Consider the following 26,442-nt stretch of genomic DNA (forward strand, 5'->3'; position numbering starts at 1 on the left):
TGGCAGGCCTTCTCACCCCTTCAGGGATTAGTGATACATTAGGCAACTGTAGACTAGTTGATAAACCTTTGGAATCATTCTCTTTGGCTCTACAACCAATTCATTCCACATGTCAAGGGGATGTAGCTCAGTGGAAGAGCGCATGCTTTGCATGTATGAGGTCCAGGGTTCAATCCCCTGCATCTCCATGAGCATTATCTATAGATATGGTTGGCTATATTTTAACCTTTCGGGTTGAGCTGACATTCAGACGCTGTGCATTTCTCTCACTCTTTTTGTACCTTAATAGTGTTGCTTGCAGCTTCTCTTATTGATAGACGATGCTCAGTTTCCGTTCGGTTATACATAGGTCACAATGGTGTCGTGATTTTGAGCATGTTCCTGCCATTTCCTCACATTTCCGCTGTCGGAGTTACCACATGTCCTCATAAGTTTGTGTGTGGTTCAAATTTAAGGACTCTCTCTTTTCTATGGCATGGTGGCCAAGTGGTAAGGCGTCGGTCTCGTAAACCGAAGATCACGGGTTCGATCCCCGTTTGTGCCTTTAAGGAAAGTGGACCGAACGGTCTATAGTGTCCATTCACTACTAAAATATCTGCTTCCAATTTTGTCCTTGTACAAGAGACCTCTGTATGTGATCAAGCACTCGTCTGACTCTCAAAGAAGCAGCTGAAATGGCCTGGCGGAAAGGTGCTTACCTTTTAAATGGCAGACAACGGGAACATCTACATCCATTTCTAATGTGACCTCTACCTTTGTTTTGAGTATTTCAATGATCTTTACTGAGTTTACCATCAGGTTTCCATGTGATAGAGTCTGCAGGAGTGAAAACTGGGCTTTGCTAGGTAAGAATTTCTCCATTGCTTCCAGGTAGGTTGCATATTAAGAGGCTGTATGTCAAAGTCTATGTTATAGGGCCAAGTATTCCTGATGGTGTGGCAGGCCTTCTCACCCCTTCAGGGAGTAGTGATACATTAGGCAACTGTAGACTAGTTGATAAACCTTTGGAATCATTCTCTTTGGCTCTACAACCAATTAGTTCCACATGTCAAGGGGATGTAGCTCAGTGGAAGAGCGCATGCTTTGCATGTATGAGGTCCAGGGTTCAATCCCCTGCATCTCCATGAGCATTGTCTATAGATATTGTTGGCTATATTTTAACCTTTCGGGTTGAGCTGACATTCAGACGCTGTGCATTTCTCTTACCCTTTTCGTGCCTTAATAGTGTTGCTTGCAGCTTCTCTTATTGATAGACGATGCTCAGTTTCCGTTCGGTTATACATCGGTCACAATGGTGTCGTGTTTTTGAGCATGTTCACTGCTGCTTTTAACACATGCCTTCGTAACCGAAGATCACCGGTTAGCCATTGGACCATTAAAGTGCTTTGTCAGTTTTCAATTCTGTTTTTGTTCCTTGCAAACTTGACATTCTGGCATGGCTGCTGCTGAAGTATAACTTGCTTCATGGGTTCGTCCTTTTACTGCTTCTGGTGGCCGTATTTGCTGTGCTAGACTCTTTCAGAATTCTGAAGACAACCTTACAAGTGGGGATGTAGCTCAGAGGTAGAGCGCATGCTTTGCCTGTGTGAGGAACTGTCTTCGACCCCCAGCATCTCAATGAAGCATAGCTTGTTTCCTGAATGCCATTGTTTAACACTCAGGTACTCTTGCTTCCTGTTAGGCCCCAACAACCAAAAAGTGCTCTTTCCTGGGTGAGTCCCAAACGGCTGTGACTCAACTGTGCAACTTTCTTCCAGTCACCAAGATATGGGTTGCTTCTTCTGTTCTCCTTTTGGTAGCTGCCTATGCAATGCTATTTTGGTTACAGCCTATGGACAGTGTAGAATCGGTAGAATTGGTATCAATTCACGGGTCAGAACAGTGTTGTGATTTTGAGCATGTTCCAGCCATTTCCACACACTTCCGCTGTCGGAGTTACCACATGCCCTCATAGGTTTGTGTGTGGTTCAAATTTAAGCACTCTCTCTTTTCTATGGCATGGTGGCCAAGTGGTAAGGCGTCGGTCTCGTAAACCGAAGATCACGGGTTCGATCCCCGTTCGTGCCTTTAAGGAAAGTGGACCGAAGGGTCTATAATGTCCATTCACTACCAAAATATCTGCTTCCAATTTTGTCCTTGTACAAGAGACCTCTGTATGTGATCAAGCACTCGTCTGACTCTCAAAGAAGCAGCTGAAATGGCCTGGTGGAAAGGTGCTTACCTTTTAAATGGCAGACAACGGGAACATCTACCTCCATTTCTAATGTGACCTCTACCTTTGTTTTGAGTATTTCAATGATCTTTACTGAGTTTACCATCAGGTTTCCATGTGATAGAGTCTGCAGGAGCGAAAACTGGGCTTTGCTAGGTAAGAATTTCTCCATTGCTTCCAGGTAGTTTGCAGATTAAGAGGCTGTATGTCAAAGTCTATGTTATAGGGCCAAGGATTCCTGATGGTGTGGCAGGCCTTCTCACCCCTTCAGGGAGTAGTGATACATTAGGCAACTGTAGACTAGTTGATAAACCTTTGGAATCATTCTCTTTGGCTCTACAACCAATTAGTTCCACACGTCAAGGGGATGTAGCTCAGTGGAAGAGCGCATGCTTTGCATGTATGAGGTCCAGGGTTCAATCCCCTGCATCTCCATGAGCATTATCTATAGATATGGTTGGCTATATTTTAACCTTTCGGGTTGAGCTGACATTCAGACGCTGTGCATTTCTCTCACTCTTTTTGTGCCTTAATAGTGTTGCTTGCAGCTTCTCTTATTGATAGACGATGCTCAGTTTCCGTTCGGTTATACATAGGTCACAATGGTGTCGTGATTTTGAGCATGTTCCAGCCATTTCCTCACATTTCCGCTGTCGGAGTTACCACATGTCCTCATAAGTTTGTGTGTGGTTCAAATTTAAGGACTCTCTCTTTTCTATGGCATGGTGGCCATGTGGTAAGGCGTCGGTCTCGTAAACCGAAGATCACGGGTTCGATCCCCGTTCGTGCCTTTAAGGAAAGTGCACCGAACGGTCTATAATGTCCATTCACTACTAAAATATTTGCTTCCAATTTTGTCCTTGTACAAGAGACCTCTGTATGTGATCAAGCACTCGTCTGACTCTCAAAGAAGCAGCTGAAATGGCCTGGCGGAAAGGTGCTTACCTTTTAAATGGCAGACAACGGGAACATCTACATCCATTTCTAAAGTGACCTCTACCTTTGTTTTGAGTATTTCAATGATCTTTACTGAGTTTACCATCAGGTTTCCATGTGATAGAGTCTGCAGGAGCGAAAACTGGGCTTTGCTAGGTAAGAATTTCTCCATTGCTTCCAGGTAGGTTGCAGATTAAGAGGCTGTATGTCAAAGTCTATGTTATAGGGCCAAGTATTCCTGATGGTGTGGCAGGCCTTCTCACCCCTTCAGGGATTAGTGATACATTAGGCAACTGTAGACTAGTTGATAAACCTTTGGAATCATTCTCTTTGGCTCTACAACCAATTCATTCCACATGTCAAGGGGATGTAGCTCAGTGGAAGAGCGCATGCTTTGCATGTATGAGGTCCAGGGTTCAATCCCCTGCATCTCCATGAGCATTATCTATAGATATGGTTGGCTATATTTTAACCTTTCGGGTTGAGCTGACATTCAGACGCTGTGCATTTCTCTCACTCTTTGTGCCTTAATAGTGTTGCTTGCAGCTTCTCTTATTGATAGACGATGCTCAGTTTCCGTTCGGTTATACATCGGTCACAATGGTGTCGTGTTTTTGAGCATGTTCACTGCTGCTTTTAACACATGCCTTCCTAACCGAAGACCACCGGTTAGCCATTGGACCATTAAAGTGCTTTGTCAGTTTTCAATTCTGTTTTTGTTCCTTGCAAACTTGACATTCTGGCATGGCTGCTGCTGAAGTATAACTTGCTTCATGGGTTTGTCCTGTTACTGCTTCTGGTGGCCGTATTTGCTGTGCTAGACTCTTTCAGAATTCTGAAGACTACCTTACAAGTGGGGATGTAGCTCAGTGTTAGAGCGCATGCTTCGCCTGTGTGAGGAACTGGCTTCGACCCCCAGCATCTCAATGAAGCATAGCTTGTTTCCTGAATGCCATTGTTTAACACTCAGGTACTCTTGCTTTCTGTTAGGCCCCAACAACCAAAAAGTGCTCTTTCCTGGGTGAGTCCCAAACGGCTGTGACTCAACAGTGCAACTTTCTTCCAGTCACCAAGATATGGGTTGCTTCTTCTGTTCTCCTTTTGGTAGCTGCCTATGCAATGCTATTTTGGTTACAGCCTATGGACAGTGTAGAATCGGTAGAATTGGTATCAATTCACGGGTCAGAACAGTGTTGTGATTTTGAGCATGTTCCAGCCATTTCCACACACTTCCGCTGTCGGAGTTACCACATGCCCTCATAGGTTTGTGTGTGGTTCAAATTTAAGCACTCTCTCTTTTCTATGGCATGGTGGCCAAGTGGTAAGGCGTCGGTCTCGTAAACCGAAGATCACGGGTTCGATCCCCGTTCGTGCCTTTAAGGAAAGTGGACCGAAGGGTCTATAATGTCCATTCACTACCAAAATATCTGCTTCCAATTTTGTCCTTGTACAAGAGACCTCTGTATGTGATCAAGCACTCGTCTGACTCTCAAAGAAGCAGCTGAAATGGCCTGGTGGAAAGGTGCTTACCTTTTAAATGGCAGACAACGGGAACATCTACCTCCATTTCTAATGTGACCTCTACCTTTGTTTTGAGTATTTCAATGATCTTTACTGAGTTTACCATCAGGTTTCCATGTGATAGAGTCTGCAGGAGCGAAAACTGGGCTTTGCTAGGTAAGAATTTCTCCATTGCTTCCAGGTAGTTTGCAGATTAAGAGGCTGTATGTCAAAGTCTATGTTATAGGGCCAAGGATTCCTGATGGTGTGGCAGGCCTTCTCACCCCTTCAGGGAGTAGTGATACATTAGGCAACTGTAGACTAGTTGATAAACCTTTGGAATCATTCTCTTTGGCTCTACAACCAATTAGTTCCACACGTCAAGGGGATGTAGCTCAGTGGAAGAGCGCATGCTTTGCATGTATGAGGTCCAGGGTTCAATCCCCTGCATCTCCATGAGCATTATCTATAGATATGGTTGGCTATATTTTAACCTTTCGGGTTGAGCTGACATTCAGACGCTGTGCATTTCTCTCACTCTTTTTGTGCCTTAATAGTGTTGCTTGCAGCTTCTCTTATTGATAGACGATGCTCAGTTTCCGTTCGGTTATACATAGGTCACAATGGTGTCGTGATTTTGAGCATGTTCCAGCCATTTCCTCACATTTCCGCTGTCGGAGTTACCACATGTCCTCATAAGTTTGTGTGTGGTTCAAATTTAAGGACTCTCTCTTTTCTATGGCATGGTGGCCATGTGGTAAGGCGTCGGTCTCGTAAACCGAAGATCACGGGTTCGATCCCCGTTCGTGCCTTTAAGGAAAGTGCACCGAACGGTCTATAATGTCCATTCACTACTAAAATATTTGCTTCCAATTTTGTCCTTGTACAAGAGACCTCTGTATGTGATCAAGCACTCGTCTGACTCTCAAAGAAGCAGCTGAAATGGCCTGGCGGAAAGGTGCTTACCTTTTAAATGGCAGACAACGGGAACATCTACATCCATTTCTAAAGTGACCTCTACCTTTGTTTTGAGTATTTCAATGATCTTTACTGAGTTTACCATCAGGTTTCCATGTGATAGAGTCTGCAGGAGCGAAAACTGGGCTTTGCTAGGTAAGAATTTCTCCATTGCTTCCAGGTAGGTTGCAGATTAAGAGGCTGTATGTCAAAGTCTATGTTATAGGGCCAAGTATTCCTGATGGTGTGGCAGGCCTTCTCACCCCTTCAGGGATTAGTGATACATTAGGCAACTGTAGACTAGTTGATAAACCTTTGGAATCATTCTCTTTGGCTCTACAACCAATTCATTCCACATGTCAAGGGGATGTAGCTCAGTGGAAGAGCGCATGCTTTGCATGTATGAGGTCCAGGGTTCAATCCCCTGCATCTCCATGAGCATTATCTATAGATATGGTTGGCTATATTTTAACCTTTCGGGTTGAGCTGACATTCAGACGCTGTGCATTTCTCTCACTCTTTGTGCCTTAATAGTGTTGCTTGCAGCTTCTCTTATTGATAGACGATGCTCAGTTTCCATTCGGTTATACATCGGTCACAATGGTGTCGTGTTTTTGAGCATGTTCACTGCTGCTTTTAACACATGCCTTCCTAACCGAAGACCACCGGTTAGCCATTGGACCATTAAAGTGCTTTGTCAGTTTTCAATTCTGTTTTTGTTCCTTGCAAACTTGACATTCTGGCATGGCTGCTGCTGAAGTATAACTTGCTTCATGGGTTTGTCCTGTTACTGCTTCTGGTGGCCGTATTTGCTGTGCTAGACTCTTTCAGAATTCTGAAGACTACCTTACAAGTGGGGATGTAGCTCAGTGTTAGAGCGCATGCTTCGCCTGTGTGAGGAACTGGCTTCGACCCCCAGCATCTCAATGAAGCATAGCTTGTTTCCTGAATGCCATTGTTTAACACTCAGGTACTCTTGCTTTCTGTTAGGCCCCAACAACCAAAAAGTGCTCTTTCCTGGGTGAGTCCCAAACGGCTGTGACTCAACAGTGCAACTTTCTTCCAGTCACCAAGATATGGGTTGCTTCTTCTGTTCTCCTTTTGGTAGCTGCCTATGCAATGCTATTTTGGTTACAGCCTATGGACAGTGTAGAATCGGTAGAATTGGTATCAATTCACGGGTCAGAACAGTGTTGTGATTTTGAGCATGTTCCAGCCATTTCCACACACTTCCGCTGTCGGAGTTACCACATGCCCTCATAGGTTTGTGTGTGGTTCAAATTTAAGCACTCTCTCTTTTCTATGGCATGGTGGCCAAGTGGTAAGGCGTCGGTCTCGTAAACCGAAGATCACGGGTTCGATCCCCGTTCGTGCCTTTAAGGAAAGTGGACCGAAGGGTCTATAATGTCCATTCACTACCAAAATATCTGCTTCCAATTTTGTCCTTGTACAAGAGACCTCTGTATGTGATCAAGCACTCGTCTGACTCTCAAAGAAGCAGCTGAAATGGCCTGGTGGAAAGGTGCTTACCTTTTAAATGGCAGACAACGGGAACATCTACCTCCATTTCTAATGTGACCTCTACCTTTGTTTTGAGTATTTCAATGATCTTTACTGAGTTTACCATCAGGTTTCCATGTGATAGAGTCTGCAGGAGCGAAAACTGGGCTTTGCTAGGTAAGAATTTCTCCATTGCTTCCAGGTAGTTTGCAGATTAAGAGGCTGTATGTCAAAGTCTATGTTATAGGGCCAAGGATTCCTGATGGTGTGGCAGGCCTTCTCACCCCTTCAGGGAGTAGTGATACATTAGGCAACTGTAGACTAGTTGATAAACCTTTGGAATCATTCTCTTTGGCTCTACAACCAATTAGTTCCACACGTCAAGGGGATGTAGCTCAGTGGAAGAGCGCATGCTTTGCATGTATGAGGTCCAGGGTTCAATCCCCTGCATCTCCATGAGCATTATCTATAGATATGGTTGGCTATATTTTAACCTTTCGGGTTGAGCTGACATTCAGACGCTGTGCATTTCTCTCACTCTTTTTGTGCCTTAATAGTGTTGCTTGCAGCTTCTCTTATTGATAGACGATGCTCAGTTTCCGTTCGGTTATACATAGGTCACAATGGTGTCGTGATTTTGAGCATGTTCCAGCCATTTCCTCACATTTCCGCTGTCGGAGTTACCACATGTCCTCATAAGTTTGTGTGTGGTTCAAATTTAAGGACTCTCTCTTTTCTATGGCATGGTGGCCATGTGGTAAGGCGTCGGTCTCGTAAACCGAAGATCACGGGTTCGATCCCCGTTCGTGCCTTTAAGGAAAGTGCACCGAACGGTCTATAATGTCCATTCACTACTAAAATATTTGCTTCCAATTTTGTCCTTGTACAAGAGACCTCTGTATGTGATCAAGCACTCGTCTGACTCTCAAAGAAGCAGCTGAAATGGCCTGGCGGAAAGGTGCTTACCTTTTAAATGGCAGACAACGGGAACATCTACATCCATTTCTAAAGTGACCTCTACCTTTGTTTTGAGTATTTCAATGATCTTTACTGAGTTTACCATCAGGTTTCCATGTGATAGAGTCTGCAGGAGCGAAAACTGGGCTTTGCTAGGTAAGAATTTCTCCATTGCTTCCAGGTAGGTTGCAGATTAAGAGGCTGTATGTCAAAGTCTATGTTATAGGGCCAAGTATTCCTGATGGTGTGGCAGGCCTTCTCACCCCTTCAGGGATTAGTGATACATTAGGCAACTGTAGACTAGTTGATAAACCTTTGGAATCATTCTCTTTGGCTCTACAACCAATTCATTCCACATGTCAAGGGGATGTAGCTCAGTGGAAGAGCGCATGCTTTGCATGTATGAGGTCCAGGGTTCAATCCCCTGCATCTCCATGAGCATTATCTATAGATATGGTTGGCTATATTTTAACCTTTCGGGTTGAGCTGACATTCAGACGCTGTGCATTTCTCTCACTCTTTTTGTGCCTTAATAGTGTTGCTTGCAGCTTCTCTTATTGATAGACGATGCTCAGTTTCCGTTCGGTTATACATCGGTCACAATGGTGTCGTGTTTTTGAGCATGTTCACTGCTGCTTTTAACACATGCCTTCCTAACCGAAGACCACCGGTTAGCCATTGGACCATTAAAGTGCTTTGTCAGTTTTCAATTCTGTTTTTGTTCCTTGCAAACTTGACATTCTGGCATGGCTGCTGCTGAAGTATAACTTGCTTCATGGGTTTGTCCTGTTACTGCTTCTGGTGGCCGTATTTGCTGTGCTAGACTCTTTCAGAATTCTGAAGACAACCTTACAAGTGGGGATGTAGCTCAGAGGTAGAGCGCATGCTTTGCCTGTGTGAGGAACTGTCTTCGACCCCCAGCATCTCAATGAAGCATAGCTTGTTTCCTGAATGCCATTGTTTAACACTCAGGTACTCTTGCTTCCTGTTAGGCCCCAACAACCAAAAAGTGCTCTTTCCTGGGTGAGTCCCAAACGGCTGTGACTCAACTGTGCAACTTTCTTCCAGTCACCAAGATATGGGTTGCTTCTTCTGTTCTCCTTTTGGTAGCTGCCTATGCAATGCTATTTTGGTTACAGCCTATGGACAGTGTAGAATCGGTAGAATTGGTATCAATTCACGGGTCAGAACAGTGTTGTGATTTTGAGCATGTTCCAGCCATTTCCACACACTTCCGCTGTCGGAGTTACCACATGCCCTCATAGGTTTGTGTGTGGTTCAAATTTAAGCACTCTCTCTTTTCTATGGCATGGTGGCCAAGTGGTAAGGCGTCGGTCTCGTAAACCGAAGATCACGGGTTCGATCCCCGTTCGTGCCTTTAAGGAAAGTGGACCGAAGGGTCTATAATGTCCATTCACTACCAAAATATCTGCTTCCAATTTTGTCCTTGTACAAGAGACCTCTGTATGTGATCAAGCACTCGTCTGACTCTCAAAGAAGCAGCTGAAATGGCCTGGTGGAAAGGTGCTTACCTTTTAAATGGCAGACAACGGGAACATCTACCTCCATTTCTAATGTGACCTCTACCTTTGTTTTGAGTATTTCAATGATCTTTACTGAGTTTACCATCAGGTTTCCATGTGATAGAGTCTGCAGGAGCGAAAACTGGGCTTTGCTAGGTAAGAATTTCTCCATTGCTTCCAGGTAGTTTGCAGATTAAGAGGCTGTATGTCAAAGTCTATGTTATAGGGCCAAGGATTCCTGATGGTGTGGCAGGCCTTCTCACCCCTTCAGGGAGTAGTGATACATTAGGCAACTGTAGACTAGTTGATAAACCTTTGGAATCATTCTCTTTGGCTCTACAACCAATTAGTTCCACACGTCAAGGGGATGTAGCTCAGTGGAAGAGCGCATGCTTTGCATGTATGAGGTCCAGGGTTCAATCCCCTGCATCTCCATGAGCATTATCTATAGATATGGTTGGCTATATTTTAACCTTTCGGGTTGAGCTGACATTCAGACGCTGTGCATTTCTCTCACTCTTTTTGTGCCTTAATAGTGTTGCTTGCAGCTTCTCTTATTGATAGACGATGCTCAGTTTCCGTTCGGTTATACATAGGTCACAATGGTGTCGTGATTTTGAGCATGTTCCAGCCATTTCCTCACATTTCCGCTGTCGGAGTTACCACATGTCCTCATAAGTTTGTGTGTGGTTCAAATTTAAGGACTCTCTCTTTTCTATGGCATGGTGGCCATGTGGTAAGGCGTCGGTCTCGTAAACCGAAGATCACGGGTTCGATCCCCGTTCGTGCCTTTAAGGAAAGTGCACCGAACGGTCTATAATGTCCATTCACTACTAAAATATTTGCTTCCAATTTTGTCCTTGTACAAGAGACCTCTGTATGTGATCAAGCACTCGTCTGACTCTCAAAGAAGCAGCTGAAATGGCCTGGCGGAAAGGTGCTTACCTTTTAAATGGCAGACAACGGGAACATCTACATCCATTTCTAAAGTGACCTCTACCTTTGTTTTGAGTATTTCAATGATCTTTACTGAGTTTACCATCAGGTTTCCATGTGATAGAGTCTGCAGGAGCGAAAACTGGGCTTTGCTAGGTAAGAATTTCTCCATTGCTTCCAGGTAGGTTGCAGATTAAGAGGCTGTATGTCAAAGTCTATGTTATAGGGCCAAGTATTCCTGATGGTGTGGCAGGCCTTCTCACCCCTTCAGGGATTAGTGATACATTAGGCAACTGTAAACTAGTTGATAAACCTTTGGAATCATTCTCTTTGGCTCTACAACCAATTCATTCCACATGTCAAGGGGATGTAGCTCAGTGGAAGAGCGCATGCTTTGCATGTATGAGGTCCAGGGTTCAATCCCCTGCATCTCCATGAGCATTATCTATAGATATGGTTGGCTATATTTTAACCTTTCGGGTTGAGCTGACATTCAGACGCTGTCCATTTCTCTCACTCTTTTTGTGCCTTAATAGTGTTGCTTGCAGCTTCTCTTATTGATAGACGATGCTCAGTTTCCGTTCGGTTATACATCGGTCACAATGGTGTCGTGATTTTGAGCATGTTCCTGCCATTTCCTCACATTTCCGCTGTCGGAGTTACCACATGTCCTCATAAGTTTGTGTGTGGTTCAAATTTAAGGACTCTCTCTTTTCTATGGCATGGTGGCCAAGTGGTAAGGCGTCGGTCTCGTAAACCGAAGATCACGGGTTCGATCCCCGTTCGTGCCTTTAAGGAAAGTGGACCGAACGGTCTATAGTGTCCATTCACTACTAAAATATCTGCTTCCAATTTTGTCCTTGTACAAGAGACCTCTGTATGTGATCAAGCACTCGTCTGACTCTCAAAGAAGCAGCTGAAATGGCCTGGCGGAAAGGTGCTTACCTTTTAAATGGCAGACAACGGGAACATCTACATCCATTTCTAATGTGACCTCTACCTTTGTTTTGAGTATTTCAATGATCTTTACTGAGTTTACCATCAGGTTTCCATGTGATAGAGTCTGCAGGAGTGAAAACTGGGCTTTGCTAGGTAAGAATTTCTCCATTGCTTCCAGGTAGGTTGCATATTAAGAGGCTGTATGTCAAAGTCTATGTTATAGGGCCAAGTATTCCTGATGGTGTGGCAGGCCTTCTCACCCCTTCAGGGAGTAGTGATACATTAGGCAACTGTAGACTAGTTGATAAACCTTTGGAATCATTCTCTTTGGCTCTACAACCAATTAGTTCCACATGTCAAGGGGATGTAGCTCAGTGGAAGAGCGCATGCTTTGCATGTATGAGGTCCAGGGTTCAATCCCCTGCATCTCCATGAGCATTGTCTATAGATATTGTTGGCTATATTTTAACCTTTCGGGTTAAGCTGACATTCAGACGCTGTGCATTTCTCTTACCCTTTTCGTGCCTTAATAGTGTTGCTTGCAGCTTCTCTTATTGATAGACGATGCTCAGTTTCCGTTCGGTTATACATCGGTCACAATGGTGTCGTGTTTTTGAGCATGTTCACTGCTGCTTTTAACACATGCCTTCGTAACCGAAGATCACCGGTTAGCCATTGGACCATTAAAGTGCTTTGTCAGTTTTCAATTCTGTTTTTGTTCCTTGCAAACTTGACATTCTGGCATGGCTGCTGCTGAAGTATAACTTGCTTCATGGGTTCGTCCTTTTACTGCTTCTGGTGGCCGTATTTGCTGTGCTAGACTCTTTCAGAATTCTGAAGACAACCTTACAAGTGGGGATGTAGCTCAGAGGTAGAGCGCATGCTTTGCCTGTGTGAGGAACTGTCTTCGACCCCCAGCATCTCAATGAAGCATAGCTTGTTTCCTGAATGCCATTGTTTAACACTCAGGTACTCTTGCTTCCTGTTAGGCCCCAACAACCAAAAAGTGCTCTTTCCTGGGTGAGTCCCAAACGGCTGTGACTCAACTGTGCAACTTTCTTCCAGTCACCAAGATATGGGTTGCTTCTTCTGTTCTCCTTTTGGTAGCTGCCTATGCAATGCTATTTTGGTTACAGCCTATGGACAGTGTAGAATCGGTAGAATTGGTATCAATTCACGGGTCAGAACAGTGTTGTGATTTTGAGCATGTTCCAGCCATTTCCACACACTTCCGCTGTCGGAGTTACCACATGCCCTCATAGGTTTGTGTGTGGTTCAAATTTAAGCACTCTCTCTTTTCTATGGCATGGTGGCCAAGTGGTAAGGCGTCGGTCTCGTAAACCGAAGATCACGGGTTCGATCCCCGTTCGTGCCTTTAAGGAAAGTGGACCGAAGGGTCTATAATGTCCATTCACTACCAAAATATCTGCTTCCAATTTTGTCCTTGTACAAGAGACCTCTGTATGTGATCAAGCACTCGTCTGACTCTCAAAGAAGCAGCTGAAATGGCCTGGTGGAAAGGTGCTTACCTTTTAAATGGCAGACAACGGGAACATCTACCTCCATTTCTAATGTGACCTCTACCTTTGTTTTGAGTATTTCAATGATCTTTACTGAGTTTACCATCAGGTTTCCATGTGATAGAGTCTGCAGGAGCGAAAACTGGGCTTTGCTAGGTAAGAATTTCTCCATTGCTTCCAGGTAGTTTGCAGATTAAGAGGCTGTATGTCAAAGTCTATGTTATAGGGCCAAGGATTCCTGATGGTGTGGCAGGCCTTCTCACCCCTTCAGGGAGTAGTGATACATTAGGCAACTGTAGACTAGTTGATAAACCTTTGGAATCATTCTCTTTGGCTCTACAACCAATTAGTTCCACACGTCAAGGGGATGTAGCTCAGTGGAAGAGCGCATGCTTTGCATGTATGAGGTCCAGGGTTCAATCCCCTGCATCTCCATGAGCATTATCTATAGATATGGTTGGCTATATTTTAACCTTTCGGGTTGAGCTGACATTCAGACGCTGTGCATTTCTCTCACTCTTTTTGTGCCTTAATAGTGTTGCTTGCAGCTTCTCTTATTGATAGACGATGCTCAGTTTCCGTTCGGTTATACATAGGTCACAATGGTGTCGTGATTTTGAGCATGTTCCAGCCATTTCCTCACATTTCCGCTGTCGGAGTTACCACATGTCCTCATAAGTTTGTGTGTGGTTCAAATTTAAGGACTCTCTCTTTTCTATGGCATGGTGGCCATGTGGTAAGGCGTCGGTCTCGTAAACCGAAGATCACGGGTTCGATCCCCGTTCGTGCCTTTAAGGAAAGTGCACCGAACGGTCTATAATGTCCATTCACTACTAAAATATTTGCTTCCAATTTTGTCCTTGTACAAGAGACCTCTGTATGTGATCAAGCACTCGTCTGACTCTCAAAGAAGCAGCTGAAATGGCCTGGCGGAAAGGTGCTTACCTTTTAAATGGCAGACAACGGGAACATCTACATCCATTTCTAAAGTGACCTCTACCTTTGTTTTGAGTATTTCAATGATCTTTACTGAGTTTACCATCAGGTTTCCATGTGATAGAGTCTGCAGGAGCGAAAACTGGGCTTTGCTAGGTAAGAATTTCTCCATTGCTTCCAGGTAGGTTGCAGATTAAGAGGCTGTATGTCAAAGTCTATGTTATAGGGCCAAGTATTCCTGATGGTGTGGCAGGCCTTCTCACCCCTTCAGGGATTAGTGATACATTAGGCAACTGTAGACTAGTTGATAAACCTTTGGAATCATTCTCTTTGGCTCTACAACCAATTCATTCCACATGTCAAGGGGATGTAGCTCAGTGGAAGAGCGCATGCTTTGCATGTATGAGGTCCAGGGTTCAATCCCCTGCATCTCCATGAGCATTATCTATAGATATGGTTGGCTATATTTTAACCTTTCGGGTTGAGCTGACATTCAGACGCTGTCCATTTCTCTCACTCTTTTTGTGCCTTAATAGTGTTGCTTGCAGCTTCTCTTATTGATAGACGATGCTCAGTTTCCGTTCGGTTATACATCGGTCACAATGGTGTCGTGATTTTGAGCATGTTCCTGCCATTTCCTCACATTTCCGCTGTCGGAGTTACCACATGTCCTCATAAGTTTGTGTGTGGTTCAAATTTAAGGACTCTCTCTTTTCTATGGCATGGTGGCCAAGTGGTAAGGCGTCGGTCTCGTAAACCGAAGATCACGGGTTCGATCCCCGTTCGTGCCTTTAAGGAAAGTGGACCGAACGGTCTATAGTGTCCATTCACTACTAAAATATCTGCTTCCAATTTTGTCCTTGTACAAGAGACCTCTGTATGTGATCAAGCACTCGTCTGACTCTCAAAGAAGCAGCTGAAATGGCCTGGCGGAAAGGTGCTTACCTTTTAAATGGCAGACAACGGGAACATCTACATCCATTTCTAATGTGACCTCTACCTTTGTTTTGAGTATTTCAATGATCTTTACTGAGTTTACCATCAGGTTTCCATGTGATAGAGTCTGCAGGAGTGAAAACTGGGCTTTGCTAGGTAAGAATTTCTCCATTGCTTCCAGGTAGGTTGCATATTAAGAGGCTGTATGTCAAAGTCTATGTTATAGGGCCAAGTATTCCTGATGGTGTGGCAGGCCTTCTCACCCCTTCAGGGAGTAGTGATACATTAGGCAACTGTAGACTAGTTGATAAACCTTTGGAATCATTCTCTTTGGCTCTACAACCAATTAGTTCCACATGTCAAGGGGATGTAGCTCAGTGGAAGAGCGCATGCTTTGCATGTATGAGGTCCAGGGTTCAATCCCCTGCATCTCCATGAGCATTGTCTATAGATATTGTTGGCTATATTTTAACCTTTCGGGTTAAGCTGACATTCAGACGCTGTGCATTTCTCTTACCCTTTTCGTGCCTTAATAGTGTTGCTTGCAGCTTCTCTTATTGATAGACGATGCTCAGTTTCCGTTCGGTTATACATCGGTCACAATGGTGTCGTGTTTTTGAGCATGTTCACTGCTGCTTTTAACACATGCCTTCGTAACCGAAGATCACCGGTTAGCCATTGGACCATTAAAGTGCTTTGTCAGTTTTCAATTCTGTTTTTGTTCCTTGCAAACTTGACATTCTGGCATGGCTGCTGCTGAAGTATAACTTGCTTCATGGGTTCGTCCTTTTACTGCTTCTGGTGGCCGTATTTGCTGTGCTAGACTCTTTCAGAATTCTGAAGACAACCTTACAAGTGGGGATGTAGCTCAGAGGTAGAGCGCATGCTTTGCCTGTGTGAGGAACTGTCTTCGACCCCCAGCATCTCAATGAAGCATAGCTTGTTTCCTGAATGCCATTGTTTAACACTCAGGTACTCTTGCTTCCTGTTAGGCCCCAACAACCAAAAAGTGCTCTTTCCTGGGTGAGTCCCAAACGGCTGTGACTCAACTGTGCAACTTTCTTCCAGTCACCAAGATATGGGTTGCTTCTTCTGTTCTCCTTTTGGTAGCTGCCTATGCAATGCTATTTTGGTTACAGCCTATGGACAGTGTAGAATCGGTAGAATTGGTATCAATTCACGGGTCAGAACAGTGTTGTGATTTTGAGCATGTTCCAGCCATTTCCACACACTTCCGCTGTCGGAGTTACCACATGCCCTCATAGGTTTGTGTGTGGTTCAAATTTAAGCACTCTCTCTTTTCTATGGCATGGTGGCCAAGTGGTAAGGCGTCGGTCTCGTAAACCGAAGATCACGGGTTCGATCCCCGTTCGTGCCTTTAAGGAAAGTGGACCGAAGGGTCTATAATGTCCATTCACTACCAAAATATCTGCTTCCAATTTTGTCCTTGTACAAGAGACCTCTGTATGTGATCAAGCACTCGTCTGACTCTCAAAGAAGCAGCTGAAATGGCCTGGTGGAAAGGTGCTTACCTTTTAAATGGCAGACAACGGGAACATCTACCTCCATTTCTAATGTGACCTCTACCTTTGTTTTGAGTATTTCAATGATCTTTACTGAGTTTACCATCAGGTTTCCATGTGATAGAGTCTGCAGGAGCGAAAACTGGGCTTTGCTAGGTAAGAATTTCTCCATTGCTTCCAGGTAGTTTGCAGATTAAGAGGCTGTATGTCAAAGTCTATGTTATAGGGCCAAGGATTCCTGATGGTGTGGCAGGCCTTCTCACCCCTTCAGGGAGTAGTGATACATTAGGCAACTGTAGACTAGTTGATAAACCTTTGGAATCATTCTCTTTGGCTCTACAACCAATTAGTTCCACACGTCAAGGGGATGTAGCTCAGTGGAAGAGCGCATGCTTTGCATGTATGAGGTCCAGGGTTCAATCCCCTGCATCTCCATGAGCATTATCTATAGATATGGTTGGCTATATTTTAACCTTTCGGGTTGAGCTGACATTCAGACGCTGTCCATTTCTCTCACTCTTTTTGTGCCTTAATAGTGTTGCTTGCAGCTTCTCTTATTGATAGACGATGCTCAGTTTCCGTTCGGTTATACATAGGTCACAATGGTGTCGTGATTTTGAGCATGTTCCAGCCATTTCCTCACATTTCCGCTGTCGGAGTTACCACATGTCCTCATAAGTTTGTGTGTGGTTCAAATTTAAGGACTCTCTCTTTTCTATGGCATGGTGGCCATGTGGTAAGGCGTCGGTCTCGTAAACCGAAGATCACGGGTTCGATCCCCGTTCGTGCCTTTAAGGAAAGTGCACCGAACGGTCTATAATGTCCATTCACTACTAAAATATTTGCTTCCAATTTTGTCCTTGTACAAGAGACCTCTGTATGTGATCAAGCACTCGTCTGACTCTCAAAGAAGCAGCTGAAATGGCCTGGCGGAAAGGTGCTTACCTTTTAAATGGCAGACAACGGGAACATCTACATCCATTTCTAAAGTGACCTCTACCTTTGTTTTGAGTATTTCAATGATCTTTACTGAGTTTACCATCAGGTTTCCATGTGATAGAGTCTGCAGGAGCGAAAACTGGGCTTTGCTAGGTAAGAATTTCTCCATTGCTTCCAGGTAGGTTGCAGATTAAGAGGCTGTATGTCAAAGTCTATGTTATAGGGCCAAGTATTCCTGATGGTGTGGCAGGCCTTCTCACCCCTTCAGGGATTAGTGATACATTAGGCAACTGTAGACTAGTTGATAAACCTTTGGAATCATTCTCTTTGGCTCTACAACCAATTCATTCCACATGTCAAGGGGATGTAGCTCAGTGGAAGAGCGCATGCTTTGCATGTATGAGGTCCAGGGTTCAATCCCCTGCATCTCCATGAGCATTAGATATGGTTGGCTATATTTTAACCTTTCGGGTTGAGCTGACATTCAGACGCTGTGCATTTCTCTCACTCTTTTTGTGCCTTAATAGTGTTGCTTGCAGCTTCTCTTATTGATAGACGATGCTCAGTTTCCGTTCGGTTATACATCGGTCACAATGGTGTCGTGTTTTTGAGCATGTTCACTGCTGCTTTTAACACATGCCTTCCTAACCGAAGACCACCGGTTAGCCATTGGACCATTAAAGTGCTTTGTCAGTTTTCAATTCTGTTTTTGTTCCTTGCAAACTTGACATTCTGGCATGGCTGCTGCTGAAGTATAACTTGCTTCATGGGTTTGTCCTGTTACTGCTTCTGGTGGCCGTATTTGCTGTGCTAGACTCTTTCAGAATTCTGAAGACAACCTTACAAGTGGGGATGTAGCTCAGTGTTAGAGCGCATGCTTCGCCTGTGTGAGGAACTGGCTTCGACCCCCAGCATCTCAATGAAGCATAGCTTGTTTCCTGAATGCCATTGTTTAACACTCAGGTACTCTTGCTTCCTGTTAGGCCCCAACAACCAAAAAGTGCTCTTTCCTGGGTGAGTCCCAAACGGCTGTGACTCAACAGTGCAACTTTCTTCCAGTCACCAAGACATGGGTTGCTTCTTCTGTTCTCCTTTTGGTAGCTGCCTATGCAATGCTATTTTGGTTACAGCCTATGGACAGTGTAGAATCGGTAGAATTGGTATCAATTCACGGGTCAGAACAGTGTTGTGATTTTGAGCATGTTCCAGCCATTTCCACACACTTCCGCTGTCGGAGTTACCACATGCCCTCATAGGTTTGTGTGTGGTTCAAATTTAAGCACTCACTCCTTTCTATGGCATGGTGGCCAAGTGGTAAGTCGTCGGTATCGTAAACCGAAGATCACGGGTTCGATCCCCGTTCGTGCCTTTAAGGAAAGTGGACCGAACGGTCTATAATGTCCATTCACTACTAAAATATCTGCTTCCAATTTTGTCCTTGTACAAGAGACCTCTGTATGTTATCAAGCACTCGTCTGACTCTCAAAGAAGCAGCTGAAATGGCCTGGCGGAAAGGTGCTTACCTTTTAAATGGCAGACAACGGGAACATCTACATCCATTTCTAAAGTGACCTCTACCTTTGTTTTGAGTATTTCAATGATCTTTACTGAGTTTACCATCAGGTTTCCATGTGATAGAGTCTGCAGGAGCGAAAACTGGGCTTTGCTAGGTAAGAATTTCTCCATTGCTTCCAGGTAGGTTGCAGATTAAGAGGCTGTATGTCAAAGTCTATGTTATAGGGCCAAGTATTCCTGATGGTGTGGCAGGCCTTCTCACCCCTTCAGGGATTAGTGATACATTAGGCAACTGTAGACTAGTTGATAAACCTTTGGAATCATTCTCTTTGGCTCTACAACCAATTCATTCCACATGTCAAGGGGATGTAGCTCAGTGGAAGAGCGCATGCTTTGCATGTATGAGGTCCAGGGTTCAATCCCCTGCATCTCCATGAGCATTATCTATAGATATGGTTGGCTATATTTTAACCTTTCGGGTTGAGCTGACATTCAGACGCTGTGCATTTCTCTCACTCTTTTTGTGCCTTAATAGTGTTGCTTGCAGCTTCTCTTATTGATAGACGATGCTCAGTTTCCGTTCGGTTATACATCGGTCACAATGGTGTCGTGTTTTTGAGCATGTTCACTGCTGCTTTTAACACATGCCTTCCTAACCGAAGACCACCGGTTAGCCATTGGACCATTAAAGTGCTTTGTCAGTTTTCAATTCTGTTTTTGTTCCTTGCAAACTTGACATTCTGGCATGGCTGCTGCTGAAGTATAACTTGCTTCATGGGTTTGTCCTGTTACTGCTTCTGGTGGCCGTATTTGCTGTGCTAGACTCTTTCAGAATTCTGAAGACAACCTTACAAGTGGGGATGTAGCTCAGTGTTAGAGCGCATGCTTCGCCTGTGTGAGGAACTGGCTTCGACCCCCAGCATCTCAATGAAGCATAGCTTGTTTCCTGAATGCCATTGTTTAACACTCAGGTACTCTTGCTTCCTGTTAGGCCCCAACAACCAAAAAGTGCTCTTTCCTGGGTGAGTCCCAAACGGCTGTGACTCAACAGTGCAACTTTCTTCCAGTCACCAAGACATGGGTTGCTTCTTCTGTTCTCCTTTTGGTAGCTGCCTATGCAATGCTATTTTGGTTACAGCCTATGGACAGTGTAGAATCGGTAGAATTGGTATCAATTCACGGGTCAGAACAGTGTTGTGATTTTGAGCATGTTCCAGCCATTTCCACACACTTCCGCTGTCGGAGTTACCACATGCCCTCATAGGTTTGTGTGTGGTTCAAATTTAAGCACTCTCTCTTTTCTATGGCATGGTGGCCAAGTGGTAAGGCGTCGGTCTCGTAAACCGAAGATCACGGGTTCGATCCCCGTTCGTGCCTTTAAGGAAAGTGGACCGAAGGGTCTATAATGTCCATTCACTACCAAAATATCTGCTTCCAATTTTGTCCTTGTACAAGAGACCTCTGTATGTGATCAAGCACTCGTCTGACTCTCAAAGAAGCAGCTGAAATGGCCTGGTGGAAAGGTGCTTACCTTTTAAATGGCAGACAACGGGAACATCTACCTCCATTTCTAATGTGACCTCTACCTTTGTTTTGAGTATTTCAATGATCTTTACTGAGTTTACCATCAGGTTTCCATGTGATAGAGTCTGCAGGAGCGAAAACTGGGCTTTGCTAGGTAAGAATTTCTCCATTGCTTCCAGGTAGTTTGCAGATTAAGAGGCTGTATGTCAAAGTCTATGTTATAGGGCCAAGGATTCCTGATGGTGTGGCAGGCCTTCTCACCCCTTCAGGGAGTAGTGATACATTAGGCAACTGTAGACTAGTTGATAAACCTTTGGAATCATTCTCTTTGGCTCTACAACCAATTAGTTCCACACGTCAAGGGGATGTAGCTCAGTGGAAGAGCGCATGCTTTGCATGTATGAGGTCCAGGGTTCAATCCCCTGCATCTCCATGAGCATTATCTATAGATATGGTTGGCTATATTTTAACCTTTCGGGTTGAGCTGACATTCAGACGCTGTGCATTTCTCTCACTCTTTTTGTGCCTTAATAGTGTTGCTTGCAGCTTCTCTTATTGATAGACGATGCTCAGTTTCCGTTCGGTTATACATAGGTCACAATGGTGTCGTGATTTTGAGCATGTTCCAGCCATTTCCTCACATTTCCGCTGTCGGAGTTACCACATGTCCTCATAAGTTTGTGTGTGGTTCAAATTTAAGGACTCTCTCTTTTCTATGGCATGGTGGCCATGTGGTAAGGCGTCGGTCTCGTAAACCGAAGATCACGGGTTCGATCCCCGTTCGTGCCTTTAAGGAAAGTGCACCGAACGGTCTATAATGTCCATTCACTACTAAAATATTTGCTTCCAATTTTGTCCTTGTACAAGAGACCTCTGTATGTGATCAAGCACTCGTCTGACTCTCAAAGAAGCAGCTGAAATGGCCTGGCGGAAAGGTGCTTACCTTTTAAATGGCAGACAACGGGAACATCTACATCCATTTCTAAAGTGACCTCTACCTTTGTTTTGAGTATTTCAATGATCTTTACTGAGTTTACCATCAGGTTTCCATGTGATAGAGTCTGCAGGAGCGAAAACTGGGCTTTGCTAGGTAAGAATTTCTCCATTGCTTCCAGGTAGGTTGCAGATTAAGAGGCTGTATGTCAAAGTCTATGTTATAGGGCCAAGTATTCCTGATGGTGTGGCAGGCCTTCTCACCCCTTCAGGGATTAGTGATACATTAGGCAACTGTAGACTAGTTGATAAACCTTTGGAATCATTCTCTTTGGCTCTACAACCAATTCATTCCACATGTCAAGGGGATGTAGCTCAGTGGAAGAGCGCATGCTTTGCATGTATGAGGTCCAGGGTTCAATCCCCTGCATCTCCATGAGCATTAGATATGGTTGGCTATATTTTAACCTTTCGGGTTGAGCTGACATTCAGACGCTGTGCATTTCTCTCACTCTTTTTGTGCCTTAATAGTGTTGCTTGCAGCTTCTCTTATTGATAGACGATGCTCAGTTTCCGTTCGGTTATACATCGGTCACAATGGTGTCGTGTTTTTGAGCATGTTCACTGCTGCTTTTAACACATGCCTTCCTAACCGAAGACCACCGGTTAGCCATTGGACCATTAAAGTGCTTTGTCAGTTTTCAATTCTGTTTTTGTTCCTTGCAAACTTGACATTCTGGCATGGCTGCTGCTGAAGTATAACTTGCTTCATGGGTTTGTCCTGTTACTGCTTCTGGTGGCCGTATTTGCTGTGCTAGACTCTTTCAGAATTCTGAAGACAACCTTACAAGTGGGGATGTAGCTCAGTGTTAGAGCGCATGCTTCGCCTGTGTGAGGAACTGGCTTCGACCCCCAGCATCTCAATGAAGCATAGCTTGTTTCCTGAATGCCATTGTTTAACACTCAGGTACTCTTGCTTCCTGTTAGGCCCCAACAACCAAAAAGTGCTCTTTCCTGGGTGAGTCCCAAACGGCTGTGACTCAACAGTGCAACTTTCTTCCAGTCACCAAGACATGGGTTGCTTCTTCTGTTCTCCTTTTGGTAGCTGCCTATGCAATGCTATTTTGGTTACAGCCTATGGACAGTGTAGAATCGGTAGAATTGGTATCAATTCACGGGTCAGAACAGTGTTGTGATTTTGAGCATGTTCCAGCCATTTCCACACACTTCCGCTGTCGGAGTTACCACATGCCCTCATAGGTTTGTGTGTGGTTCAAATTTAAGCACTCACTCCTTTCTATGGCATGGTGGCCAAGTGGTAAGTCGTCGGTATCGTAAACCGAAGATCACGGGTTCGATCCCCGTTCGTGCCTTTAAGGAAAGTGGACCGAACGGTCTATAATGTCCATTCACTACTAAAATATCTGCTTCCAATTTTGTCCTTGTACAAGAGACCTCTGTATGTTATCAAGCACTCGTCTGACTCTCAAAGAAGCAGCTGAAATGGCCTGGCGGAAAGGTGCTTACCTTTTAAATGGCAGACAACGGGAACATCTACATCCATTTCTAAAGTGACCTCTACCTTTGTTTTGAGTATTTCAATGATCTTTACTGAGTTTACCATCAGGTTTCCATGTGATAGAGTCTGCAGGAGCGAAAACTGGGCTTTGCTAGGTAAGAATTTCTCCATTGCTTCCAGGTAGGTTGCAGATTAAGAGGCTGTATGTCAAAGTCTATGTTATAGGGCCAAGTATTCCTGATGGTGTGGCAGGCCTTCTCACCCCTTCAGGGATTAGTGATACATTAGGCAACTGTAGACTAGTTGATAAACCTTTGGAATCATTCTCTTTGGCTCTACAACCAATTCATTCCACATGTCAAGGGGATGTAGCTCAGTGGAAGAGCGCATGCTTTGCATGTATGAGGTCCAGGGTTCAATCCCCTGCATCTCCATGAGCATTATCTATAGATATGGTTGGCTATATTTTAACCTTTCGGGTTGAGCTGACATTCAGACGCTGTGCATTTCTCTCACTCTTTTTGTGCCTTAATAGTGTTGCTTGCAGCTTCTCTTATTGATAGACGATGCTCAGTTTCCGTTCGGTTATACATCGGTCACAATGGTGTCGTGTTTTTGAGCATGTTCACTGCTGCTTTTAACACATGCCTTCCTAACCGAAGACCACCGGTTAGCCATTGGACCATTAAAGTGCTTTGTCAGTTTTCAATTCTGTTTTTGTTCCTTGCAAACTTGACATTCTGGCATGGCTGCTGCTGAAGTATAACTTGCTTCATGGGTTTGTCCTGTTACTGCTTCTGGTGGCCGTATTTGCTGTGCTAGACTCTTTCAGAATTCTGAAGACAACCTTACAAGTGGGGATGTAGCTCAGTGTTAGAGCGCATGCTTCGCCTGTGTGAGGAACTGGCTTCGACCCCCAGCATCTCAATGAAGCATAGCTTGTTTCCTGAATGCCATTGTTTAACACTCAGGTACTCTTGCTTCCTGTTAGGCCCCAACAACCAAAAAGTGCTCTTTCCTGGGTGAGTCCCAAACGGCTGTGACTCAACAGTGCAACTTTCTTCCAGTCACCAAGACATGGGTTGCTTCTTCTGTTCTCCTTTTGGTAGCTGCCTATGCAATGCTATTTTGGTTACAGCCTATGGACAGTGTAGAATCGGTAGAATTGGTATCAATTCACGGGTCAGAACAGTGTTGTGATTTTGAGCATGTTCCAGCCATTTCCACACACTTCCGCTGTCGGAGTTACCACATGCCCTCATAGGTTTGTGTGTGGTTCAAATTTAAGCACTCACTCTTTTCTATGGCATGGTGGCCAAGTGGTAAGGCGTCGGTCTCGTAAACCGAAGATCACGGGTTAGATCCCCGTTCGTGCCTTTAAGGAAAGTGGACCGAACGGTCTATAATGTCCATTCACTACCAAAATATCTGCTTCCTATTTTGTCCTTGTACAAGAGACCTCTGTATGTTATCAAGCACTCGTCTGACTCTCAAAGAAGCAGCTGAAATGTCCTGGCGGAAAGGTGCTTACCTTTTAAATGGCAGACAACGGGAACATCTACCTCCATTTCTAATGTGACCTCTACCTTTGTTTTGAGTATTTCAATGATCTTTACTGAGTTTACCATCAGGTTTCCATGTGATAGAGTCTGCAGGAGCGAAAACTGGGCTTTGCTAGGTAAGAATTTCTCCATTGCTTCCAGGTAGTTTGCAGATTAAGAGGCTGTATGTCAAAGTCTATGTTATAGGGCCAAGGATTCCTGATGATGTGGCAGGCCTTCTCACCCCTTCAGGGAGTAGTGATACATTAGGCAACTGTAGACTAGTTGATAAACCTTTGGAATCATTCTCTTTGGCTCTACAACCAATTAGTTCCACACGTCAAGGGGATGTAGCTCAGTGGAAGAGCGCATGCTTTGCATGTATGAGGTCCAGGGTTCAATCCCCTGCATCTCCATGAGCATTATCTATAGATATGGTTGGCTATATTTTAACCTTTCGGGTTGAGCTGACATTCAGACGCTGTGCATTTCTCTCACTCTTTTTGTGCCTTAATAGTGTTGCTTGCAGCTTCTCTTATTGATAGACGATGCTCAGTTTCCGTTCGGTTATACATAGGTCACAATGGTGTCGTGATTTTGAGCGTGTTCCTGCCATTTCCTCACATTTCCGCTGTCGGAGTTACCACATGTCCTCATAAGTTTGTGTGTGGTTCAAATTTAAGCACTCACTCTTTTCTATGGCATGGTGGCCAAGTGGTAAGGCGTCGGTCTCGTAAACCGAAGATCACGGGTTCGATCCCCGTTCGTGCCTTTAAGGAAAGTGGACCGAACGGTCTATAATGTCCATTCACTACCAAAATATCTGCTTCCAATTTTGTCCTTGTACAAGAGACCTCTGTATGTGATCAAGCACTCGTCTGACTCTCAAAGAAGCAGCTGAAATGGCCTGGTGGAAAGGTGCTTACCTTTTAAATGGCAGACAACGGGAACATCTACCTCCATTTCTAATGTGACCTCTACCTTTGTTTTGAGTATTTCAATGATCTTTACTGAGTTTACCATCAGGTTTCCATGTGATAGAGTCTGCAGGAGTGAAAACTGGGCTTTGCTAGGTAAGAATTTCTCCATTGCTTCCAGGTAGGTTGCATATTAAGAGGCTGTATGTCAAAGTCTATGTTATAGGGCCAAGTATTCCTGATGGTGTGGCAGGCCTTCTCACCCCTTCAGGGAGTAGTGATACATTAGGCAACTGTAGACTAGTTGATAAACCTTTGGAATCATTCTCTTTGGCTCTACAACCAATTAGTTCCACACGTCAAGGGGATGTAGCTCAGTGGAAGAGCGCATGCTTTGCATGTATGAGGTCCAGGGTCCAATCCCATGCATCTCCATGAGCATTATCTATAGATATGGTTGGCTATATTTTAACCTTTCGGGTTGAGCTGACATTCAGACGCTGTGCATTTCTCTCACTCTTTTTGTGCCTTAATAGTGTTGCTTGCAGCTTCTCTTATTGATAGACGATGCTCAGTTTCCGTTCGGTTATACATAGGTCACAATGGTGTCGTGATTTTGAGCATGTTCCAGCCATTTCCTCACATTTCCGCTGTCGGAGTTACCACATGTCCTCATAAGTTTGTGTGTGGTTCAAATTTAAGGACTCTCTCTTTTCTATGGCATGGTGGCCATGTGGTAAGGCGTAGGTCTCGTAAACCGAAGATCACGGGTTTGATCCCCGTTCGTGCCGTTAAGGAAAGTGGACCGAAAGGTCTATAATGTCCATTCACTACTAAAATATCTGCTTCCAATTTTGTCCTTGTACAAGAGACCTCTGTATGTGATCAAGCACTTGTCTGACTCTCAAAGAAGCAGCTGAAATGGCCTGGCGGAAAGGTGCTTACCTTTTAAATGGCAGACAACGGGAACATCTACATCCATTTCTAAAGTGACCTCTACCTTTGTTTTGAGTATTTCAATGATCTTTACTGAGTTTACTATCAGGTTTCCATGTGATAGAGTCTGCAGGAGTGAAAACTGGGCTTTGCTAGGTAAGAATTTCTCCATTGCTTCCAGGTAGGTTGCAGATTAAGAGGCTGTATGTCAAAGTCTATGTTATAGGGCCAAGTATTCCTGAT

The 26,442-nt window shown here is 44.4% G+C and overlaps 1 protein-coding gene and 40 non-coding genes across 41 annotated transcripts in view; 40 read left to right on the plus strand and 1 right to left on the minus strand.

Annotated features, from left to right (window-relative positions):
- The window catches only part of LOC143512591 (ninjurin-1), a 300,728-nt gene that overhangs the window by 30,752 nt on the left and 243,534 nt on the right, over positions 1-26,442 (minus strand). The window lies entirely within an intron of this gene.
- trnaa-ugc (transfer RNA alanine (anticodon UGC)) lies at positions 117-188 on the plus strand. Its single transcript has one exon. It is a non-coding gene; the product is annotated as a tRNA-Ala (tRNA).
- Positions 473-544, plus strand: trnat-cgu (transfer RNA threonine (anticodon CGU)). Its single transcript has one exon. It is a non-coding gene; the product is annotated as a tRNA-Thr (tRNA).
- trnaa-ugc (transfer RNA alanine (anticodon UGC)) lies at positions 1,053-1,124 on the plus strand. Its single transcript has one exon. It is a non-coding gene; the product is annotated as a tRNA-Ala (tRNA).
- trnat-cgu (transfer RNA threonine (anticodon CGU)) lies at positions 1,996-2,067 on the plus strand. Its single transcript has one exon. It is a non-coding gene; the product is annotated as a tRNA-Thr (tRNA).
- Positions 2,576-2,647, plus strand: trnaa-ugc (transfer RNA alanine (anticodon UGC)). The gene has a single exon. It is a non-coding gene; the product is annotated as a tRNA-Ala (tRNA).
- trnat-cgu (transfer RNA threonine (anticodon CGU)) lies at positions 2,932-3,003 on the plus strand. The gene has a single exon. It is a non-coding gene; the product is annotated as a tRNA-Thr (tRNA).
- On the plus strand, positions 3,512-3,583 carry trnaa-ugc (transfer RNA alanine (anticodon UGC)). Its single transcript has one exon. It is a non-coding gene; the product is annotated as a tRNA-Ala (tRNA).
- Positions 4,453-4,524, plus strand: trnat-cgu (transfer RNA threonine (anticodon CGU)). Its single transcript has one exon. It is a non-coding gene; the product is annotated as a tRNA-Thr (tRNA).
- On the plus strand, positions 5,033-5,104 carry trnaa-ugc (transfer RNA alanine (anticodon UGC)). The gene has a single exon. It is a non-coding gene; the product is annotated as a tRNA-Ala (tRNA).
- trnat-cgu (transfer RNA threonine (anticodon CGU)) lies at positions 5,389-5,460 on the plus strand. Its single transcript has one exon. It is a non-coding gene; the product is annotated as a tRNA-Thr (tRNA).
- On the plus strand, positions 5,969-6,040 carry trnaa-ugc (transfer RNA alanine (anticodon UGC)). Its single transcript has one exon. It is a non-coding gene; the product is annotated as a tRNA-Ala (tRNA).
- trnat-cgu (transfer RNA threonine (anticodon CGU)) lies at positions 6,910-6,981 on the plus strand. The gene has a single exon. It is a non-coding gene; the product is annotated as a tRNA-Thr (tRNA).
- trnaa-ugc (transfer RNA alanine (anticodon UGC)) lies at positions 7,490-7,561 on the plus strand. Its single transcript has one exon. It is a non-coding gene; the product is annotated as a tRNA-Ala (tRNA).
- Positions 7,846-7,917, plus strand: trnat-cgu (transfer RNA threonine (anticodon CGU)). Its single transcript has one exon. It is a non-coding gene; the product is annotated as a tRNA-Thr (tRNA).
- On the plus strand, positions 8,426-8,497 carry trnaa-ugc (transfer RNA alanine (anticodon UGC)). The gene has a single exon. It is a non-coding gene; the product is annotated as a tRNA-Ala (tRNA).
- On the plus strand, positions 9,369-9,440 carry trnat-cgu (transfer RNA threonine (anticodon CGU)). Its single transcript has one exon. It is a non-coding gene; the product is annotated as a tRNA-Thr (tRNA).
- Positions 9,949-10,020, plus strand: trnaa-ugc (transfer RNA alanine (anticodon UGC)). The gene has a single exon. It is a non-coding gene; the product is annotated as a tRNA-Ala (tRNA).
- Positions 10,305-10,376, plus strand: trnat-cgu (transfer RNA threonine (anticodon CGU)). Its single transcript has one exon. It is a non-coding gene; the product is annotated as a tRNA-Thr (tRNA).
- trnaa-ugc (transfer RNA alanine (anticodon UGC)) lies at positions 10,885-10,956 on the plus strand. The gene has a single exon. It is a non-coding gene; the product is annotated as a tRNA-Ala (tRNA).
- trnat-cgu (transfer RNA threonine (anticodon CGU)) lies at positions 11,241-11,312 on the plus strand. Its single transcript has one exon. It is a non-coding gene; the product is annotated as a tRNA-Thr (tRNA).
- Positions 11,821-11,892, plus strand: trnaa-ugc (transfer RNA alanine (anticodon UGC)). Its single transcript has one exon. It is a non-coding gene; the product is annotated as a tRNA-Ala (tRNA).
- trnat-cgu (transfer RNA threonine (anticodon CGU)) lies at positions 12,764-12,835 on the plus strand. The gene has a single exon. It is a non-coding gene; the product is annotated as a tRNA-Thr (tRNA).
- On the plus strand, positions 13,344-13,415 carry trnaa-ugc (transfer RNA alanine (anticodon UGC)). The gene has a single exon. It is a non-coding gene; the product is annotated as a tRNA-Ala (tRNA).
- trnat-cgu (transfer RNA threonine (anticodon CGU)) lies at positions 13,700-13,771 on the plus strand. Its single transcript has one exon. It is a non-coding gene; the product is annotated as a tRNA-Thr (tRNA).
- On the plus strand, positions 14,280-14,351 carry trnaa-ugc (transfer RNA alanine (anticodon UGC)). The gene has a single exon. It is a non-coding gene; the product is annotated as a tRNA-Ala (tRNA).
- Positions 14,636-14,707, plus strand: trnat-cgu (transfer RNA threonine (anticodon CGU)). Its single transcript has one exon. It is a non-coding gene; the product is annotated as a tRNA-Thr (tRNA).
- On the plus strand, positions 15,216-15,287 carry trnaa-ugc (transfer RNA alanine (anticodon UGC)). Its single transcript has one exon. It is a non-coding gene; the product is annotated as a tRNA-Ala (tRNA).
- On the plus strand, positions 16,159-16,230 carry trnat-cgu (transfer RNA threonine (anticodon CGU)). Its single transcript has one exon. It is a non-coding gene; the product is annotated as a tRNA-Thr (tRNA).
- On the plus strand, positions 16,739-16,810 carry trnaa-ugc (transfer RNA alanine (anticodon UGC)). Its single transcript has one exon. It is a non-coding gene; the product is annotated as a tRNA-Ala (tRNA).
- On the plus strand, positions 17,095-17,166 carry trnat-cgu (transfer RNA threonine (anticodon CGU)). Its single transcript has one exon. It is a non-coding gene; the product is annotated as a tRNA-Thr (tRNA).
- On the plus strand, positions 17,675-17,746 carry trnaa-ugc (transfer RNA alanine (anticodon UGC)). Its single transcript has one exon. It is a non-coding gene; the product is annotated as a tRNA-Ala (tRNA).
- trnaa-ugc (transfer RNA alanine (anticodon UGC)) lies at positions 19,192-19,263 on the plus strand. Its single transcript has one exon. It is a non-coding gene; the product is annotated as a tRNA-Ala (tRNA).
- On the plus strand, positions 20,135-20,206 carry trnat-cgu (transfer RNA threonine (anticodon CGU)). Its single transcript has one exon. It is a non-coding gene; the product is annotated as a tRNA-Thr (tRNA).
- On the plus strand, positions 20,715-20,786 carry trnaa-ugc (transfer RNA alanine (anticodon UGC)). The gene has a single exon. It is a non-coding gene; the product is annotated as a tRNA-Ala (tRNA).
- On the plus strand, positions 21,071-21,142 carry trnat-cgu (transfer RNA threonine (anticodon CGU)). Its single transcript has one exon. It is a non-coding gene; the product is annotated as a tRNA-Thr (tRNA).
- Positions 21,651-21,722, plus strand: trnaa-ugc (transfer RNA alanine (anticodon UGC)). The gene has a single exon. It is a non-coding gene; the product is annotated as a tRNA-Ala (tRNA).
- trnaa-ugc (transfer RNA alanine (anticodon UGC)) lies at positions 23,168-23,239 on the plus strand. The gene has a single exon. It is a non-coding gene; the product is annotated as a tRNA-Ala (tRNA).
- Positions 24,111-24,182, plus strand: trnat-cgu (transfer RNA threonine (anticodon CGU)). The gene has a single exon. It is a non-coding gene; the product is annotated as a tRNA-Thr (tRNA).
- On the plus strand, positions 24,691-24,762 carry trnaa-ugc (transfer RNA alanine (anticodon UGC)). Its single transcript has one exon. It is a non-coding gene; the product is annotated as a tRNA-Ala (tRNA).
- trnat-cgu (transfer RNA threonine (anticodon CGU)) lies at positions 25,047-25,118 on the plus strand. Its single transcript has one exon. It is a non-coding gene; the product is annotated as a tRNA-Thr (tRNA).

Source organism: Brachyhypopomus gauderio, chromosome 4 (assembly GCF_052324685.1).
Source record: "Brachyhypopomus gauderio isolate BG-103 chromosome 4, BGAUD_0.2, whole genome shotgun sequence".
Lineage (NCBI taxonomy): Eukaryota > Metazoa > Chordata > Actinopteri > Gymnotiformes > Hypopomidae > Brachyhypopomus > Brachyhypopomus gauderio.